Source organism: Copidosoma floridanum, unplaced genomic scaffold (genome assembly GCF_036245765.1).
Source record: "Copidosoma floridanum isolate Cflo_tuat_1 unplaced genomic scaffold, Cflo_Japanese_pri ptg000024l, whole genome shotgun sequence".
Classification (NCBI taxonomy): Eukaryota; Metazoa; Arthropoda; class Insecta; order Hymenoptera; family Encyrtidae; genus Copidosoma; species Copidosoma floridanum.
In genome coordinates this window covers 12,393,742-12,413,012 of record NW_028321901.1, presented here as the reverse complement: position 1 = coordinate 12,413,012, position 19,271 = coordinate 12,393,742, and the positions used below count along the sequence as shown (strand labels likewise).

The following is a 19,271-nucleotide window of genomic DNA, read 5'->3' as shown; positions in this document are numbered from 1 at the left end:
CGCTACGGGCCGGGTCACTCCACTCGATTGGGTCACCTGTACGGCAGCGGCATAAGACGGATGTGTTGCCTGGGGACTCACAGGGCTCAGCGCCTGAGAATTCGGTATCAGAGGCGGCACGGAAGGTGCCGGGGTACCAGAATTTGGCTTCTCGGCTCCCTTGCCCGGATTTTTCTTTTTACCGGCGTTTCTCTCCTGGGACTGCTCTGTCGTCGCCGCGACTTGTCCAGAACTCTCTTCTGTAACTCCGGCTACTTTAGCCTTCGGGGCAGAGCTAATGAACGCGGCGCCAGGTACGTGCATCTTTTCTGGTAGCGGGGGTGGCACATACTTGCTGTCCAAGTCCTTTTGTCACTCCCACCGTCGACCGTACTCCTGAATATCATCTAACGATAGTATGAGTTGACTGCTCATCGCCTTCCAATAATCGGATAGTAAGTTCCGATACGCGGTTTCGGTGACGGTCTTGGCTGACGGCGGCTTGGTAAATCGCGACACTATATACCTCACGCTTGTTATATAGTCGTTAACCTTTTCTCCCTTTCCCTGGGTACGCCGGCGCAAGTCATCTAGCAGGTCCTCGCGATCGTACTCCCCAATGAACTGTCATCGAAACGCTCGCTTGAACTCCCTCCACGTCGCTATTTCTCCCCTCACTGCCCTATACCATCGACTTGCCCACTTCAGCAATACAATGAGCCCGGCTCGGTAGAACTCCTCCTCACTGGCCCCCACACTTATGCGACAATCCTCTAGGCGCTCGAGAAAGTCTTCGAGATCCTCGTTCTTATCTTCCGCTGAAAACTGGAGCTTCCAACTCTCGAGGGCCTTAGAGGCGCGATTCTCTCGTTGATCGGCCCTATCTGCCTCATTTCGCCCCGCTCTGGCGTCATGACGCGCGCTACGCTCACTAACGCGACGGCCCGTAAACTCGACTTCACTGTCGCTACCGGTACTCGAGAATTCGCTCGGGATGCGTGTCTCCGCTCGAGGGTGTCGGGCCACCCGGTGGCAGTGGCCTTGTCTTACGACTTGCATAGCCTTACGCTGGTTTCCTCTCTTCCTCCGATCATTATCACTATCTGGCCTACCCCTATCCCCTTCCGGCCTCGTCAAGTAAGGTACAGATGTTTGGTGAGTAGACTCCCAACGCTGACCTCCAGAAAGGGGAAATCGGGCTGGGTCTTCATAACCCTCGTGTTGATCCGCCACGCCGGGGTGGTGCTGGGCACTGGCATCTCCTATTCTCACTCGCGTTGCCTTCGTGCTGGGACCCCTACTTCGTCGAGGGGGGGGGCATTAAGCCACTCTCCCTCGCGGCGCAGCGCTAGGTCATGCAATTCCCCCGAAGAGTACCTACTTCCTTCGATCCCATGGCTCACGCAATCCCTGTCTTCTCTATTTTTTAAACGCACGTCCAACTTCATTCGGCCCGTTTCCCAAAGGGGATGTTCTACTCGACTGGCTTGCGCGGGGATCCGGTGGTACTCCTTGTTACCTTCCGACCCGCACACCCGCGATGCCGCGTCGCGCAAATTGGCAGCTGCTTGAGCATACGTCGCGTTCAGGCGCTGGTCGCTCAGGTCGCTTCTCTTAATCACATCGACTGACGGGCTCAGGGGTTGGTTTATCCACTCTGCGGCTGTCTGGTATAGTTGTCGACTATTCTCCGGAATCCCCCGTTGGGCATCGACGGCCTTTGGCTCCCAGCTCTGAGGGCGCTCTAATCTTCTTGGTAGATCCTCCAGCATCAGTGGGATAAATAAGGTCGATTCGTTGGACCTCAACGCAGGCGACCCCTCCCGACTTGGCGCCCAATTCTCGGCCTGTTTTCTTTCCGGAGAATGACTGATCCCAAAACGCGGTTTCCTAAATCCGTCGGTTACACACACGCTTTGATCCCCGGTCTTCTCGTTCCCTACGGCGATCGTTGGGTTAGATCCGGCCGCTCCGGCTCGAAAAATTCGTTCGTGGTTGAACAAACTAACCGCACCTAAGCTGATGTGTCCTGAGCTAGTAACAGGCGTTGGCTCCGCGAAGCGCGAGTTCACTTGGCCCAACGATAAGAATCCTGGCCTTCGAGGCGGAAGTGACGCGGACATGCTGGGAGACGTATACACGGTTGTCATTGCCACTGTCGCTGGCACAGAAATAGGGCACGTCCAAGGTATGAAACTGGGCGCATTTATGGGCGGGGGATCCGCCGTGCTTGGGGCAGCTCTGGCCTCGCTAGCCCCGGCTGAAAAGCATATTTCTGAACTCTCGGTGGAGTATCGCGATTCCCGACGTGCCAACTCCCCTTCACTGTCCCTGTCCCGAAAGGACGCTGCTCTTATTTCATCTTCACTCGCCTCTGCATTGGCACTACGCTCCCGCTGCCCCCCCCCCGACGCTGCCCGTTGCCCGCCCGACGTCCCGCACTCAAGGCGAGCCTCCGCGTCTGGATCATCCGCTCCTTCCTTTACGTCCCTAGCTTCATCGGCCTCAAATCGCGGTATCAGGGGATTACCCGGCTTGATTTCTAACATCCGATAGCGCAACAGACGATCACGCAAGACCAACACGGCCCCCCTCAAACTCAACCCCCGCTCGCGAAGCTGTTTCATCACTACCTCCAAGGGTATTGCGAACAATTCCCTACGGAACAGTCTCTGTTCTCAAGTCCACGCGACCCGTTCCATCCAATCGTCCTGAGGTCTCACCTCCGCCGGCGCAACGTTCCGCGGGCGCCCCATTCCCGCACTCCCTAAATTACGTAGCCAACAAAAAAAAGGATCTCCTCCCGACAGGTAACTCGTGCACGATAACAATTATGCCCTCGCGGCGTTCCTAATACTACACAAAAAAAACAACCCTGTAGCAACAGCACTTTAACGATATTTTTTTTTTGTGTGATTCTCTATTTATTGTGTACACTTTCCCTTTGGAATTATCACTAGCACTCGCGCAGGATCTACCTCGGGAGAGAGATAGCTTCGGAGTATTCCTAACGCACTTATTTCTCGCGGCTATACGTCACACGGCACTATATATTTGTTTTTCCGTTCTCGGCGCGCACTTCCTATCCTGATGCAAAAATTCCAGAAAGAAACTTGACACTTGGAAAGGAAAGAAAAGTAAATATGGGCACGAGAGAGAAAGTTTAGAGAATAGAGTAAGGCAATATAATTTAAAATCATACAACAAACTTTTTTTTTATTAGACAACGCACGTTAGGCAGTTGTTCTCCACTCTGAAAGAAAATCATGCATCAATTTAGCCACTACGGTTGATCGGCAGCGGAGGCTGCCCTCGGGGCCGATTATAGCAGCTACGCTTCGAAAAACTCGGCTCCTGGAATAGAGTCTGTCTCTCAGACTATACTGGTCGACTCTTTCGCTCACACTCACACCCGACGCCACCTGACCTGCGCGAGCATATACTCCTAATTTTCAGTAAATTTCTAGAGGTTTCAAAAAAAAACCGTTTTCGACGATTCGAGTCTGCCGGTACTCGTCTCCGGCAAGAACCTCGCGTACCCACTACAGTTACCAAACGTGACTTTAATCCGGCTTCGCACTCACACACGTATGTATTCCCCGGCTGTTCCGCGACAAACACTCCCCACAAGGGATGCCACTTTGTGACGAGGCGTTTACCGGGCCCCTAGACGTAAATATCTAGACCGGGCCGTCCCGATCACCTCGCACGAAGAAAATTCTCGTACGTATGCCGTCCCGTTCTCCACACCTCCTGGGCTACACTGCAAAGCTCTACCCAGCTGTCCCAACCTGAAATTTATGCAAAGAAAAGAAAGGGGGTCCCGTCGCGGGCGGCTAGTCAGGCACTAGCCGCTCAAAAAGAAAGAAACAACAGGTGATATACCCAGACACACGTTTATTTTTATCGGCACCAAGCTTACACTTCACCGGGTCACTGGCGCCATCCGGCGCAACGCATCGCCGATCCCAAACCCTCATGCATTTCGGCGAAAATTCCCACCCTGATGGTTCCCTCTCCGGGGAAGTCCTCGCGGACGGCGCGGCACTCTCTCTCTCTCTCTCTCTCTCTCTCTCTCTCTCTCTCTCTATCACTTCGTAAACCCCAGAAATCCCTACAGGCACTCACGCACACCCTCGCTCGTTCTCTCGCGTTACCCAAACCCTTCGTACCGCTCCCTACGCACGGTGTCGCTTTACCTCGATACGGGCCATTGAGGCGATTCCTGGATCCTCTCTCTCTCTTGACCTTCCTCGTCTCTCGGCTCCACTCTCTCTACCTCAGGCAGTTCAGGCGTCTAGGTCTCGGGCCTCGGGGAGGATGTCCAAGGGCTGTAGCTGGTCTGAGGCTGGTGAAGTCGTTGACAGGATGGCGGTTGTGCTGCTGTATCTAGCGTAGTATAGAAGCGCGCGCGTATTTGTTCTTTACTGCTCGGGAGCTAGTTCAGAAGTGGTCCTCCTTGCGGGCCCACTGGCTTGCACAAATTTCTCTAATTACCGGTCTCTCTCACTCTCATTCTTACTGCCTAGCCCGCCGCTGATTCGCCATGCCTCTTGGCCTATTGGCCCCATTCGTCCACACCTCGCGCATTCCCCTGATTTTCCCCGACGCTATACTCCACACTAGCCACTCTTGTACATTCCTTTACCCTTAGAACAATACAACTCTACATTTAATTAGACGTCGGTCGTTACAAGCTAATTCGTACGTTTCGCGTTCCTTATTATATTTTCATATTCCCACGATCTTCTTTCCGATGTCCTGGTAACCGGCGCCGTATGATTTCTCGTCGCTGTCTCCTTCCTCTCGTCTCACCCAAAATTAAATCAGACACACAATGGCATTAGCGAAAAAAAAGAACGTTGGCAGATTTTGCGATCGAATTGAATTCTGGCGCTCTAGGCTCGGAGGAGAAAAAGTAACTCCGTCACAATTAAAAAAAAAAAAAAAAAAAAAAAACATAGTTGTAGCTGCTTTTGTTACGGCCCAAGCTCGGTCAAAATTGTTTAGTTATTTACATGTATTGGGACCACGTGCACTATATTATGATACGGATTCTGGTTTTTACGTGAGTCGAGAAGGAGAACCCGATTCACTTCTCGGTACAATACTTGGCTGTCTTACGGATAAATTGTCCGATAAAGGTATCGGTACATACATAACATCGTTTTGATCTGGTGGACCAAAGTTTTATGCGTATAAATATAAAAAACCTAATAGCGATGATAAAGAGTATGTTTGCAAGGTAAAGGGTATTAGATTAAATTATGCCAACAGTAAAAAGATAAATTTTGACACAGTTAACAAATTGATTACATTGGATGTATCAGAAATCACTTTGTCTAATAACGGCGAACAGCTTTTCATGATGTGATAACACAACCTGAAAAAAAAACTTGCAAACCAGTTTACGGAAAAAGCAGATTTGTAACTGCAGATGCAAGTTACCCATATGGATACAGAACACACAACTGAGCAGTCAGTCTATGGATGCTTTTTGCATTGTGATGACTCAATCATTTTACGGAAAAAGGGATTTGGTAGAGTATAATGATGGAGTAGAAGAAGGGGAAATGCTTAGTAGCCTAAAGTACGACCGTGGTCTTTGGTTCGATCATTTCTGTTCTAACGGTGTACGCTTCAACAACTAACCGATAAGATGGGTCCAAAACTAAGAAAATCAAATTTTATCGCATCTCGTTCAAAGAGCGATAATAATGACGATTGTCAAATTCCAATTTTAGAAAAATAATGATAAAGAAAATAAAAAATGTGTTTCTCAAAATGTTTTCCACAACCCCACAAAAATGGGTACAAACTTATAAAAAAATAAATAATAGAAAAAAACGGCCCTTTTCAGGGGCAACACATTACCGATTCAAAAGTAGAAAATTTCAAACGAGAATGTTCTACGTGTTTTTAGTTATATAAATGTATCTTATTACCATATGTCAACACATTCTTGAAAGTGTTGCGGTGAGTGATTTATAATCAACGTCAGCACAAACGTTGCAACGAATGTTTATACTTCATTGTTTAGTGAAACATAAAACATATTACAAGAAATTTTACATTAGCACATTCTTTAATCTTGAAAACCAAAACTTTCTAAAAAGTTATCCCCACCATCACAACATGTATTCAAACTGATTGGCCATGCAAACCGCTTTTCAGTAAATCCCAGTTGTATGTTTGAGCAACAGCGGCGGCGGCGGTAACAAGAGCTCGATTGGCGGTTGAATCCACGAAACGAGCTGATTGACCGCATGACCCGCCTTTGTGCTAGCTTTTCAATGGGGCTCGCGGTCCTGCAGGCAGTTCGCGGAGGCCCCTGCCGCGGTCAATCAGCTTTTACGACGGAGTTTAGTTTGACAGTATGGATACTCGATGGCAACACCCATGGACGTGCACTCTTAGTGGACCTACTGGTTGCCAAGATCTTGGGAGTAATATCGATTGCCACGAAATAACGAATGGGCGGGCGACTACAGACCAAAACTGGTCATTATGGATGATTTCATGCGCGAATCATCTGGTAGTGGCGGTATCGTCGGCTTATTTACTAAGGGCAGTCATCATAATAATTTGAGCGTTATCTTTATCTTGCAAAATATATTTCATCAAAATAAGGGTCAGCGCGATATATCGCTAAACTCGCAATACATTGTCATCTTTAGAAATTTACGAGGTCGCGCACAAATACAACATCTCGAGACAAGTGTGTCCACAAAATCCTCGGTTCTTGCAAGAACCATGTTGGGACGCTACTTCCCGACCATTTGGTTACTTTTTCTTGGATTTCAAGCAAAATACACCGGACAATTGTCGATTTCAAACTTGTATTTTCCATAGATGACGAGTATCTGTACGTATACGTGGCTAAAAAACAGATAAAAGGAAGCGACACGACGAATCAAGTTCCAATTGTATCGTTGTATTGATGACGAAGTCACGTTTCCCGTTTGGTCGAAAACACGTCGCCATTTTGAGAGCTCTGTATCATCTCGACACCGAACAACAGAGGGCCCTGTTGTGCAATGCCGACACGACGCTAATCAAGTATATTTGCGAGTGCGCGTTGAACATTCTCGAAGAAAACGTTCCGCTAACTGCGGCGCACAAAAAACGCTTGCGTAGACACGCCAACGTTCTCAGAAAACTCGTTAACGCAAAAATTTATTCGTCGTCGAAGGAAAATATCGTCGTGCAACAAGGAGGAAATTCCTTACCAGCTTTGTGAGGTCCACTCCTTGGAACGGTGTTGTCGATGCTGTAACAAAAATAGAGCATGCAAAAACAATGATTCTTCTGCTTCAAGAAAGCGTAGACCGATTGAATAGCACATTTCTCAACAATGGTTTAAACTCTGTGCAAACGCCGGGTACAACGATGAGTCGACTCGACGCAGAAATGAATGACATCTTGAATTAACCGTATACCGTCAAGCGACAAAAGTGGAAAAAATATCAACAAATTTCGCAACGGTATTTACACCTTAAGGAATTGGACAGTAAAAGATAACGACATGCTGACGCATGCCAAGGTTATTGAAAGCGTACCGAAAAAGTATCGTCAAAAAGCTGCAGTTATCGTAAGACGATTGTTCGCTACTGGTAACTTTGACTGAAGCAATAATCATACCGTCATCATGGGTGGCGTTCGCATACCACAGTCAAACATTGTCGATCTGGTGAACGATACCTTGAGGGACTGGAAAAAACGCACACCGGTGGGGCATGATCAGTTTGCAGTGGCACTTTCCACAAGATGTCCGTATGGCAAACATTCCAAAAGAGTGTGTCAGAAATGCGCGAGTATTAAAATTACTGATCGACGACGACGACGACGACTACAACGATAAATCAAAATCGACAAATGACAAATAAGAGTCCAAGATCAACGTCGAATAGTGGGGGTTTTCTTGATAAAAGTAGTACTGAATCAACGGCGTCACCGAAAATTTAAAAAAATTTTCTAAAAGTTGCGCCTCCGTCAAAACAAGTACGAACATAGCGTCGACTGAGCGGAAAAATGACCAAGACGGGGAAACAGAAGTAAAACTCGAGGAGAAGGAAAAAAACAGCACTCTTGACGCTTTAATCGACTTGCTACCGTTTGAGATGCATGCACCTGGATACAAATTTGGAATGGAGCTATCAAAACGCATTGAGCACGATGATGTGGATATAAATCCTTTGGATGAAGCATGTAGTCAGCACGATCTTGCCTACGCTACGGAGAAGAAGGGTGAACGTCTAAAAGCCGATCGAGCGTTGGCTGAATTTGCTTTTTCGCGTATGCTTGCTGGAAAAACACCGCCAGATGAGCAAACAGTCGCTTGATTGACAGCATGCTGCATGTCTAGCAAGATTACATTTGAGAAGTTCTTTTTTCGCATCAAGAGAACCATTGGATCTAAGTCTAAAAAGAAAAAGAAGAAAAATAATAATGCATAATACTTTGCAAAAACTTTACTACGAAGCGGCACGATTAACTGCATACGCGGGCGGTAAAAAATTGCGAGTGCTGTGAAAAATAAATATTAGCAATTGAACGTAATTAGTTGGCTAGAGAGTCAAGATACCTATAATTTACATATAACTATGAGGAACCGTTTTCCCAGAACAAGCTATAACGTGCGTAACTTTGATGACGTGTGGGAAGCTGATTCGATGGATTTGAGAGCTTTAAAACCTTACAATAATAGCTACGCCTATGTTTTCGGTGTCATCGATGTCGTCAGCAAATACACTTGGGTGGAACCGTTTAAGGATAAAACATCGACAAACGTTGCCAAAGCATGAGCTTTTTCGAGGTTGACAAGATATTGAAAAGTCGAGGTAAAGGATGTTCCGAAGAATATTTTATCAACTGGAAAGGGTATCCTAAAAAATTTAATTCCTGGGTAAAAGGTCATTATTTATAAGATATAAAATGAAGGACAAATTTTACGTCATGTTACCTAGCAAGAGTAACATGCAGTATTACCCTGATAATACTCAACGCATTACGTGACAAGATTACCTCAGCAAACTACTTTGCAAGGTCGATGGAGTGTTGGTATAACAGAGATTCAATGACCATTGACGTTTTAACGTGCGAGTGCGATCAAAGATAGCGAAAGAAAAATTACCGTAAAATGCATACCACGGGTATACAATAATGTACATAAAGAACGTCCTGTGATTAATGTGCATTATTGCATACGCCCTGGTCTATACGCAAATATAGAAGAAACAATACAAGAAATCAATAGTTTTGATACCACACGCGATCATGTGGTTTTCAGTTTAGAAAAAGGTGGCTACGTAGTGGCTAAGTTAGTATGTTCCGAAACAGCGCACAGTGAATACACATATCGCTTACTATTATCCGAAAAATTACGTAAAATGGGCTTTGAAAGTGCAACGTGTCTTTTCTTGGAAAATAACGAAATTTGATCATTTAATCCAGCAAATCTTGCCAACGCTTTACCATCTATGGTAATGATTTACAGTGACATATGTGAACCATACATCATAGGAGACGTTCAATCGCGATTGTTGCGGGCTGTGTCGTTGGACCTTCAAGGTTACGCATACGGCTGTGTTAAAAATAAAATGTTCTCTCCTCCTATGTATGTACCATTGTTATTTAACTCATTTCACAACATTGAAATCGATATAAGGGACCCGATTGGTAGACCCATACCATTCGACTTTGGGACGCTGATGGTAACACTTCACTTTAAACGAGTCGATTGACAATTATGGATCTCTACGAGGACTACTTTATCACACAAAGTGGTGGTGGAAGTTTGACTACAATTTATGGAAGCAGTGGGAGAGGTGTTGGACGTATTTACGTTGGGGCCTCCTATCAACGAGGACACAGAGGTATCAGATCGTCCCTCGCTGGAGTATTTCGACGAGTTTTGCCACTGATTAAACGAGGTGCCAAAGCTGTTCGGGCAGGTATGAACATTATGTCTGACGTCATCACTAGAAATATACCTTTCAGAGAAACATTTCGTACGCGCATGACAGAATCTAGCAACACGCTAAAGAGATAAGCCGCAGAAAAAATGGACAAACTTATGGAAGGTTCAGCATATAAAGTTGGCTGACTCGAAGAGCCATTTCAGTTGCAATTGCTTTGTAGAACTGTGCAGTCAAGGCGTGGGCATCGTAAGAGTAAAAAGAAAAAAAACAAGAAAATACACAAACAAAATAAAAAGAAGAAGAGAACCATAAGAAGAAAAAAGAAGGAAAAAAAGAACTGCAAGAGATAATTTTGAAAGTTAAATTTTTTTTAAATGGCTTTTTTACACAGTCACTCGTGCGAGTGCTTAACGTCTGAGCTTTTTTTGTTTGATACTCACCGACTCAAACAACTATCGAGGGATCGCACTGGATTCAATACAAGCCGATATCATCACTCACGGATGATTCACCGTTCGAATTTGTCGTACCAGGTAATAGTGACGAAGACATTGATCTTGCTCACACGATGCATAATCTTCGTGTAAAGTTGGACGTCAATGAAGATGAAGAATTAAATGCTGACGTATTATCTGAAATCACAAAGGCAGGGCCGATAAATAATTTTATGCATTTGTTGTTCAATCAAGTCGATGTGTTTTTAAATCAGAAACCTATATCATGTCCTAACAATGCGTACACTTACAGAGCGTATTTAGAAACTTTATTAAATTACGGACTTAGGGCAAAATCATCACACTTAACGAGTGCCTTATATTGCAACGATACGGCGACAAAGATGGACGATGAGTTGGATGCCAACGAGGAGCTCGTCAAGCGACGAACATTCCTACTAGCAAAGAAATCAATTGATCTGATTGGTCATCTTCATTGCGATGTATGCAATCAGGAAAAATTACTCATCAATGGAGTCGAGGTGTGAATGCGATTAGTAAGATCTCGCGATGCATTTTGTCTCATAGACATTTCGAACTTGGTTTCGGTTCGTATCGAAGAAGCAAATTTTTTAGTGCGACGCGTTAAAATAAACCTATCTGTTTTGCTAGCCCATACCAAAGTTTTGTCAAAAAGCATGGCAAAATATCCGCTTACGCGTGTCGAAGTAAAAGCTGTGACGATGCACATCGGTATTCATAGCGAAACTTTGGATAATATTATTTTGGGCCACTTACCTAAGCGAATAATCGTCGGTTTCGTTAAAAATCAAGCTTATATTAGCGATCGCACTATGAGTTCGTTTAATTTTTATTATTTCAATATTAATTTTGTTTATTCATACATTGACGGCATTCAAGTTTCTTCCAAACCATTACAATCAGATTTTAAAACGAATAATTTATACATAGATGCTTATCATACTGTGTTTTCGGGTAATAGTATTCCCTTTCTCAATGAAAGAAATCACAGTGATCGCGAATCTTATCCCAACGGTTACTGCCCCTTTGCTTTCGATTTATACCAGATTTATCGGCCAATGAATGTTCTAATTGGAACCTGATTAAACACGGTAGCGTTAGATTGGACGTTCTATTTGCCGATGCTCTAACTACGACTGTTAACTGTATAGTATATGCCGAGTACGAGAATATTCTCGAAATTGATGTGTCACGTCAAATCATGGTCAACTTGAGCGGTTAGATGGCACCACTAACTACATATATTACATTTACACCCACTACTCGGCCACGCCAATTGTCTCTCGGGATAGTTGCTGCTGGTATGCTCAATCATCCATAAATCGCAATGGAGCTCGTAGTCAACATTCAGTATTTTAAGGTGAGGAAAGACGTAATGGTACCGAAAGAAATTGCTATCGTTGCTTTGAACAATGACTTTTCCCCACGTTGGGTAGTAACATCTGCTTGTCGATTGCGAAAATTGAGTAAGAAGGCACAACGATAAAATATTTCTTATTTATTAAAATAACGTCCAATGGTGGTACTGCCAAATTTTGTATTTATTAAAAAACAAAACGATGTTTCGGCCGTTTGGACAATGTCCCGGCCCTCATCAGGTACAAAAATCTATGAGTAATAAAAAATTCTTTACAATACAAATTTTGATAAGTACAATAAACGCAAATTAAGTAAAGTGTATAATATACCTCTTACTCTTACGAAGGAGATGTAAAATTGTAATGTAGTCAGAGTTTCAAGTTTTGTTGCTTTTATACTCTGCACATATACAAATGACACTATACACGCACACAATACAATCAAATAAGAATCGCAAGCAGTTCCTTGTGACACATACGTAAACAGATCATGTTTTCCTATTACCATAAATAAAAAGGGCCCTCAAATCATGTACATAGAGTTAGCCTTCTTTCTTAATTGATTTAACGAGAGACTTGTAGCAATCTTTGAATTTTTCTGTATCTTGTTGTTTATTAATGTTATTATTGAAATAATGTATATTTAACATTTAGGAAAACAGGCGCTTTTTGTAATTTTGTTACGTGTCTAAAATTTTTATTTTATCAAAATTAAAGTTGTGTGTAAATTCAATGTTATGTTGTAATAGTACAGATGTATCCTTTTTTTCTCTATCTCTCTTTTATGTTCTGCCATTCTTAATTTTAAAGCTCTCGATGTTTGACCGACATAACAGCAGTTGCAATTCGTAGATGGCATGTGGTAAATGACATTATTTTTATCGAGTGGCTCTGTTCTATCTCTTCCAAGTAAAAAGATTGAATTCAATTTGTTGTTTAAACTGTATACAAGACCAATATAAAGCTTCTTACAAAAATATTTTATAGGACCGTACAAGTGGGGAATATACGGTAATGATAAGATTACTGTATAATTATTATTGTTGCTATTGCAAATGTCAATCATGTTCATGTTTTTTAAGGTATTAATTCTTTTGTTTAAAAATTTATTAATAAATCTTTGAGGATAGTTGTTAGCTAGTAAAAATTTATTGATTAATGTTAAATTATCGTTATGAAATTGAGTGTCTGCTAACTTAATGGAAAAGTCTACTAATGTGTAAATGATACCTATTTTATGTTGTATTGGATGGTGGGAGAGAACATTGAAGTATCGGCCTTAATGTGTGGGTTTTTGGTACCAATTAGTTAGCATTGTATTATTTTGTTGAATAATAGTTTTTATGTCTAAGAAACTAATGCTGTTGTTGTTGCATGTCTCAACAGTGAATTGTAATTCCGGACAATAGCTATGATGTCAATTGCAACTGCTGTTATGTCTGTCAAACATCAAGAGCTTTAAAATTAAGAATGGCAGAACATAAAAGAGACATAGAGAAAAAAAGGATACATCTGTACTATTACAACATAACATTGAATTTACACACAACTTTAATTTTGATAAAATAAAAATTTTAGACACGGAACAAAATTATAAAAAGCGCCTGTTTTCCGAAATGTTAAATATACATTGTTTCAATAATAATATTAATAGACAACAAGATACAGAAAAATTGAAAAATTTTTACAAGTCTCTCGTTAAATCAATTAAGAAAGGAGGCTAACTCTATGTACATGATTTGAGGGCCCCTTTCATTTATGGTATTAGGAAAACATGATCTGTTAACGTATGTCTCACAAGGAACAGCTTGCAATTCTTATTTAATTGTATTGTGTACGTATATTGTGTCAATTGTATATGTGCAGAGTATAAAAGCAACAAAACTTGAAACTCTGACTACATTACGATTTTACATCCCCTTCGTAAGAGTCAGAGGTATATTATACACTTTACCTAATTTGCGTTTATTGTACTTATCAAAATTTGTATTGTAAAGAATTTTTTATTACTCATAGATGTTTGTACCTGATGAGGGCCGGGACATTGTCCAAACGGCCGAAACGTCGTTTTGTTTTTTAATAAATACAAAATTTGACAGTACCACCATTAGATGTTATTTTAATTATTAACTAATTGTCATTAGACGTCTTATATTATTGATAAAATATTTGGTTGTCCCAAAATCATCATAGACTTGATTTCTTTGAGGGTGAAGTACCTTTAAAAGCGATTTTCAAAATTTTGTATGATATTGGAAGAAACATACGCAAAATTTACGTCAGAGGTTGTGAAAAGTGGTATGATTTGCACAAAATTACAAATTGTGAGGTAATAAATTTGGAATACAAGATCGAGTGTCCGCCTTTGAAAGCCTTATTAGCGGAGGAGTATTGCATACATCACGCATTGAAGCCAGATTATCGAAAATATCGATGTGCTTTTAATAATGTTTACACATTAAAGTATTGGCTCTGTGAACACAATTTTGACAAAAAATCATTAAAAACAACAGAAATTAACCATTGACAGTCTGCAAATACTGCAATACCTCTCGCAAATCTCTTTGTATACTGTGGGTGTATTCGTAGCAGATCAGATCCCGTGGGTGTGGATGAAACCGACAAAGCTTGTCGTAAACACTGACAATCATACAAAGCCAGGTACTCATTGGGTTGCTATGTGTGCTGATAAACAAGGTAATGGTTTTTATTTCGATAGCTATGGTGTACAACCGTATATACCGGATCACATTAATCGCTTACGAAAAAATTGTGAGAAACTTCGTTAGAATGTTAAACAGCTACAAAGCCTATCCTCAAATGTGTGCGGTCAATTTTGTTTGATGTTTCTGTCTTCCATGAGTCATGAATTGGGTTTCAGAAAATTTCTTGAAAACATTTCCGATGATTTGAAAAAAATTGATGAAATCGTGATACATTTTATTTCTTCAAGATGTAACAAAAGAATTATAAACTATGTATCGGATAGCCGTGGATATCTTTTAAAATGCTAACAAAGTAGTTGTAGTGAAATGTCGTTTCTAACTACATACTTTGTAATCGGAGTGCTTGTTACGAAGTTTCTTACTGAGTGCGCGTTTTTATCTGTGATAACCTTACTGCTATAAACTTTGCTCTCCTGCCTCCCTTTTACAGTAATTAAATTTATTTCTGATTGTAGCAAGGGCATATGTCCTAAAGATTCAACAGGGGAACGAACGTATCCTAGATTTGCCGATACCTTCAAACCCTTCAAGGATTGATTCCGGGGATACTTTATTTTTATTAATATCGAGATTGTCTGCAGAATATGTTACGGAATCGTTTTCGTTCTCAATTTCGTGCAACTCTTCTTTCTCTATTAAAAAAGAGTCTCATTCTATGTCCTAGAGTTTGCTTATTTTCCGTCTCATTCTATGTCCTAGAGTTTGCTTATTTTCCGGTTCCAAAATATAATCGTGGATATCTACAATTTCGCGTCTCGGCTTATTAGTTAAGGGACCAGGTACGGAGGTACGGTCCCATTACCTTCTGAGTTAGGCCGGACCCACCAAATTTTTTTTTATATATTTTTGCCCACTGAACACGATTTTTAATGGTGGGTCACTATCCGAAAGGTCAATTTTTTGTAATTAAAAAATTTTATAAATAAATTAAAAAATTTTACAGTTTCACTAAACAAAAAATTAATTGGGATGTACATACCTAAACCCCACAGATTTTTAGTAAAAAATATTTCAAGTTTGAAAAAACAAGTTTTTTGCGATATTCGTCCACGTGTTCCTCAGCTGTGGGTGCATTATTTTTCACTTCCGTGAGCTTAAGCTTTACCTTAAAGCATGTACTTTTAAGTAAAAAAAGATGTTTTAACTTTAGTTGCTTAACAACTGCGGTATCGCTGATCTGCCAAAGGTCATTTTTGTAGTCGTAAAATGCTCTTTAAGCTTTACACAAATGTGTAAAGCGTTTCGAGTCCTTCGAGCTTTACACAAGTGTTAGCATGTATATGCACTTATATATGCTGTGTTATTACAGTCGCAATCCATGTTCTTGTTTTTTCTAATCTTGTAGAACATATGACAACACCAAACAAAATTTATTACTGAACACTAACATAATACACACTTAAATCACTGATTTGTTTAATTTATTAAAAAATTTTCCTCTAAGTAGGGATTTGCATTGAAGGATCTTGGGTGAGCATATTCAAATATACAAACTGTTGTAGTGTGTATATATTATTTTATTTTTGCTACCTTTCGTCCGAGTTTCTCGGACCTCATCAGGCAACTAAAAATTAACACATATGCACATATAGAATCATAAATCAAAAAAAGGGGGGGTTTTACAGAGAACGGACGCACAACTTAAAATTACCTGATGAAGATTAAACTTTAAACATTAAATAGTAGCCGAATGTAACTCGTGTGAAACAGACGGCAGTCAGCACCCTACTGATCTAGTATACGCACTATGTAGAATGAACGAACGCAAAAATAATACGAATACGAAGCAGTAAGGAAGAGAGAGTTATGTGTACAATACATTATTGAGAAGACGCTATGAATATTTGTATACCGAATATATATATATAATGAAAAGGTAGTATAACTAAAATTGTCTGTACTGATCAAAATTATTTTTCTGAGTTTTTTATTTTCGAGAAAATCGGATTGTATATTTTACTGAGATATTGGATATCTTCGCGTGTGTTGATAGTATTTTTTGTTAAATTAATGTGAATCATTTCTGAATAAAAACGTTTTTTGTAAATAGATTCTTTGTCAAGAATTTTAACATTTTTTCAATCAAACTTGTGTTTATGACACTGCATGTGCTTATTTATTACGGATTCTGGATCAGATCCACGTTTATGTTCATTTATTCTCTCTTCTGCTTGCCTTTTGGTCTCTCCAACGTATTTTGCAGGACAATTTTCGCAACTTATTTGATACACAACGCCCGTATTTTTGAGGGTCGGCGTGGAATCCTTACCCAACTTTATAAATTTATTGAAACTTCTCGACACTTTTGGTATTGTTATTAAATTGTAATTTTTATACAAATGACTAAATTTTGAAAATATTTTTTGGTTGATGAAAGGAATGGTTATTATATTATAGTTTATTTGTGGTGTGTGATTTGTCTGTGAGTTATTATTGTTATTGCTGGTGTTGTTACTGTTGGTATTGTTGTTGTGGATGTTGTTGTTCTTAAGTTTAAAGTATCGAGATTTTATCAACTTTTCGAAAAAACTTGGAGGATGAGAATTCTTACGCAATAGTCCTCTTACAACATCAAGGTTAGATGTGTAAAATCTACGATGAGACAAGAGAACGGCTCTGTCTACTAAGTTATAAACCATGTTTCTCCTTAAAGATATTGGGTGATTAGATTTAAAATTTAAGAAACGACCCGAGGCCGAAGGCTTGGAAAACCAATTTGTAATGATTTTTTTGTCTTCTATTGTTAATGTAATGTCTAAAAAATTGATGCTACTGTTTATAGAAAGTTAATGTGTGAAATTCAAAACTTGATTGTAGTTATTAAAAACCTGTAATACTTTATCCATTTGGTTGGACTTTAAACACATTATAGTGTCATCCACATATCTGTAATAGAAAAGTAGTTCAATGTTGAAATCTTTTTTTAATAAATCCAAGCAGTCTGTTCAATTTTTAGTTGCCTGATGAGGTCTGAGAAACTTGGACGAAACGTAGAAAAAATAAAATAATATATACACACTACAGCAGTTTGTATATTTGAATATGCTCACCCAAGATCCTTCAACGAAAATCCCTACATAATTTTACGTGAGCGAATTAAGATAATTTCTATACCTATAAATTTTTGACTTGGATTGAAATATGGTCGACCAGCGAAGAGCACGTCAACACAGCACATTTACTATCATCAAGGAGAGATTTAGAGTCCGTGCGCATCAAGTTTTGAAACAATGGATGAACTACAACAAGTCGCTGAGCATTTCGTCGGCTCGGAGAAGATTTTTGATTAGATGTAAGTCTCATAACATCGTCCCCAACCACATTTCATGTCGCCACGACGAACTCATACGTTCCATAGTCTATCTATCAGAAATAAATCATATGAATTTAACAGAACATACTTCAAAATTTTAAAATTTGAAATCAAGGACATCAACATACACATAGCATTTTTTGTAAAAAATCTGAATCAATTAAAATCTTTATCATATAAAATGGTCTTCGACCAACTATTCTTAAACACATTTTTTCAAATAGTTTTTGAGAATACAAAAAAACTTACTAACAAAATAAACAATATATATAAAGCTAAATTTCAAAAACTCTATACGAAAATTAATAACACAAGTGCACATTGTAATAGCGCTAAATTCGTGGAAAATTTAACTAACAAATCAATACCCCATGAAGTATTAGAAGTTTTTGGCTTCTGACCAAAGTTTAGCTTACAACAGAATTCTGTCGATAAAAATTCAATAATAGATGTCATTAAAAATTTGGAACATAGTCTAAATTCACTAAATATAACTGACAACCTAAAAAATTAAATACGTTCAAAAACGACCAATATTTCATCATGTAGCACTTGTAAACAGACGCATGTTATGCATGAAGACAGGCTTTTTGCTAAGAAGATTAAAAAACCCGTGACTTTATTAATAACAATCCCGATATTTTGATAACTAATTCAGACAAGAGCAACAAGACTGTAATTTTTGATAAAAATATTTATTTGGAAAAAATGCAACAAATTTTTGAAGACAAAAAAACATATAAACTGTTAACAAAAAATCCTATTAAAAAATTACGCACCGATGTAAACTTAATTCTTTCCAACCTCAACAATAACAATTTTTTATACAGGAAATTTCATAATAACGAGCTCACACAAACCAACACGACTTTGCCTAAATGTTATGGTCTCCCAAAAACACACAAACAAGGTGCCCCCTTACGCCCTATTATTTCTACTATCAATAGCCCGACGCATTTTCTATCCAAAATTATTTACAAGGTGTTAAAAAACAATATTTCAGTTCCAAAATCACACATTAACAATAGTTTTCAATTTATTACCTTGATGAAAAATGTAATAGTACCAGATGATTACACCTTAATCTCACTTGACGTTACATCCCTGTTTACGTGCGTGCCATGCGATCTGGTTTTAAAAAGCTTGGACAAACGGATAGTTGGTTTGCGACAGCGGTGTGTTGTGCCCTTTAATGAGATAAGAGACTGTGTGAAATTCCTCTTTAACAATACATTCTTTTCTTTCAACTACAAGTTCTATCAGCAAACGTTTGGAACACCGATGGGCTCTTTTGTGTCACCAATGTTTGCTGATATGGTTATGAACGACCTGGAGGTCGACTGCTTGGATTTATTAAAAAAAGATTTCAACATTGAACCTCTTTTCTATTACAGATATGTGGATGACACTATAATGTGTTTAAAGTCCAACCAAATGGATAAAGTATTACAGGTTTTTAATAACTACAATCAAGTTTTGAATTTCACACATTAACTTTC

At 40.0% G+C, this 19,271-nt stretch overlaps 1 protein-coding gene across 2 annotated transcripts in view; it reads right to left on the bottom strand.

Moving 5' to 3' along the window:
• Positions 1-19,271, bottom strand: part of LOC106636388 (NADH dehydrogenase [ubiquinone] 1 alpha subcomplex subunit 7) — a 110,788-nt gene that overhangs the window by 41,779 nt on the left and 49,738 nt on the right. The window contains exon 3 of one of the 2 annotated variants that reach the window (XR_016293219.1): positions 10,340-10,531. The exons of the other annotated variant lie outside the window; for it this stretch is intronic. The gene's annotated coding sequence lies outside the window, so the exon portion shown is untranslated. The remainder of the gene's footprint in view (positions 1-10,339; positions 10,532-19,271) is intronic. 2 annotated transcript variants of the gene reach the window in all.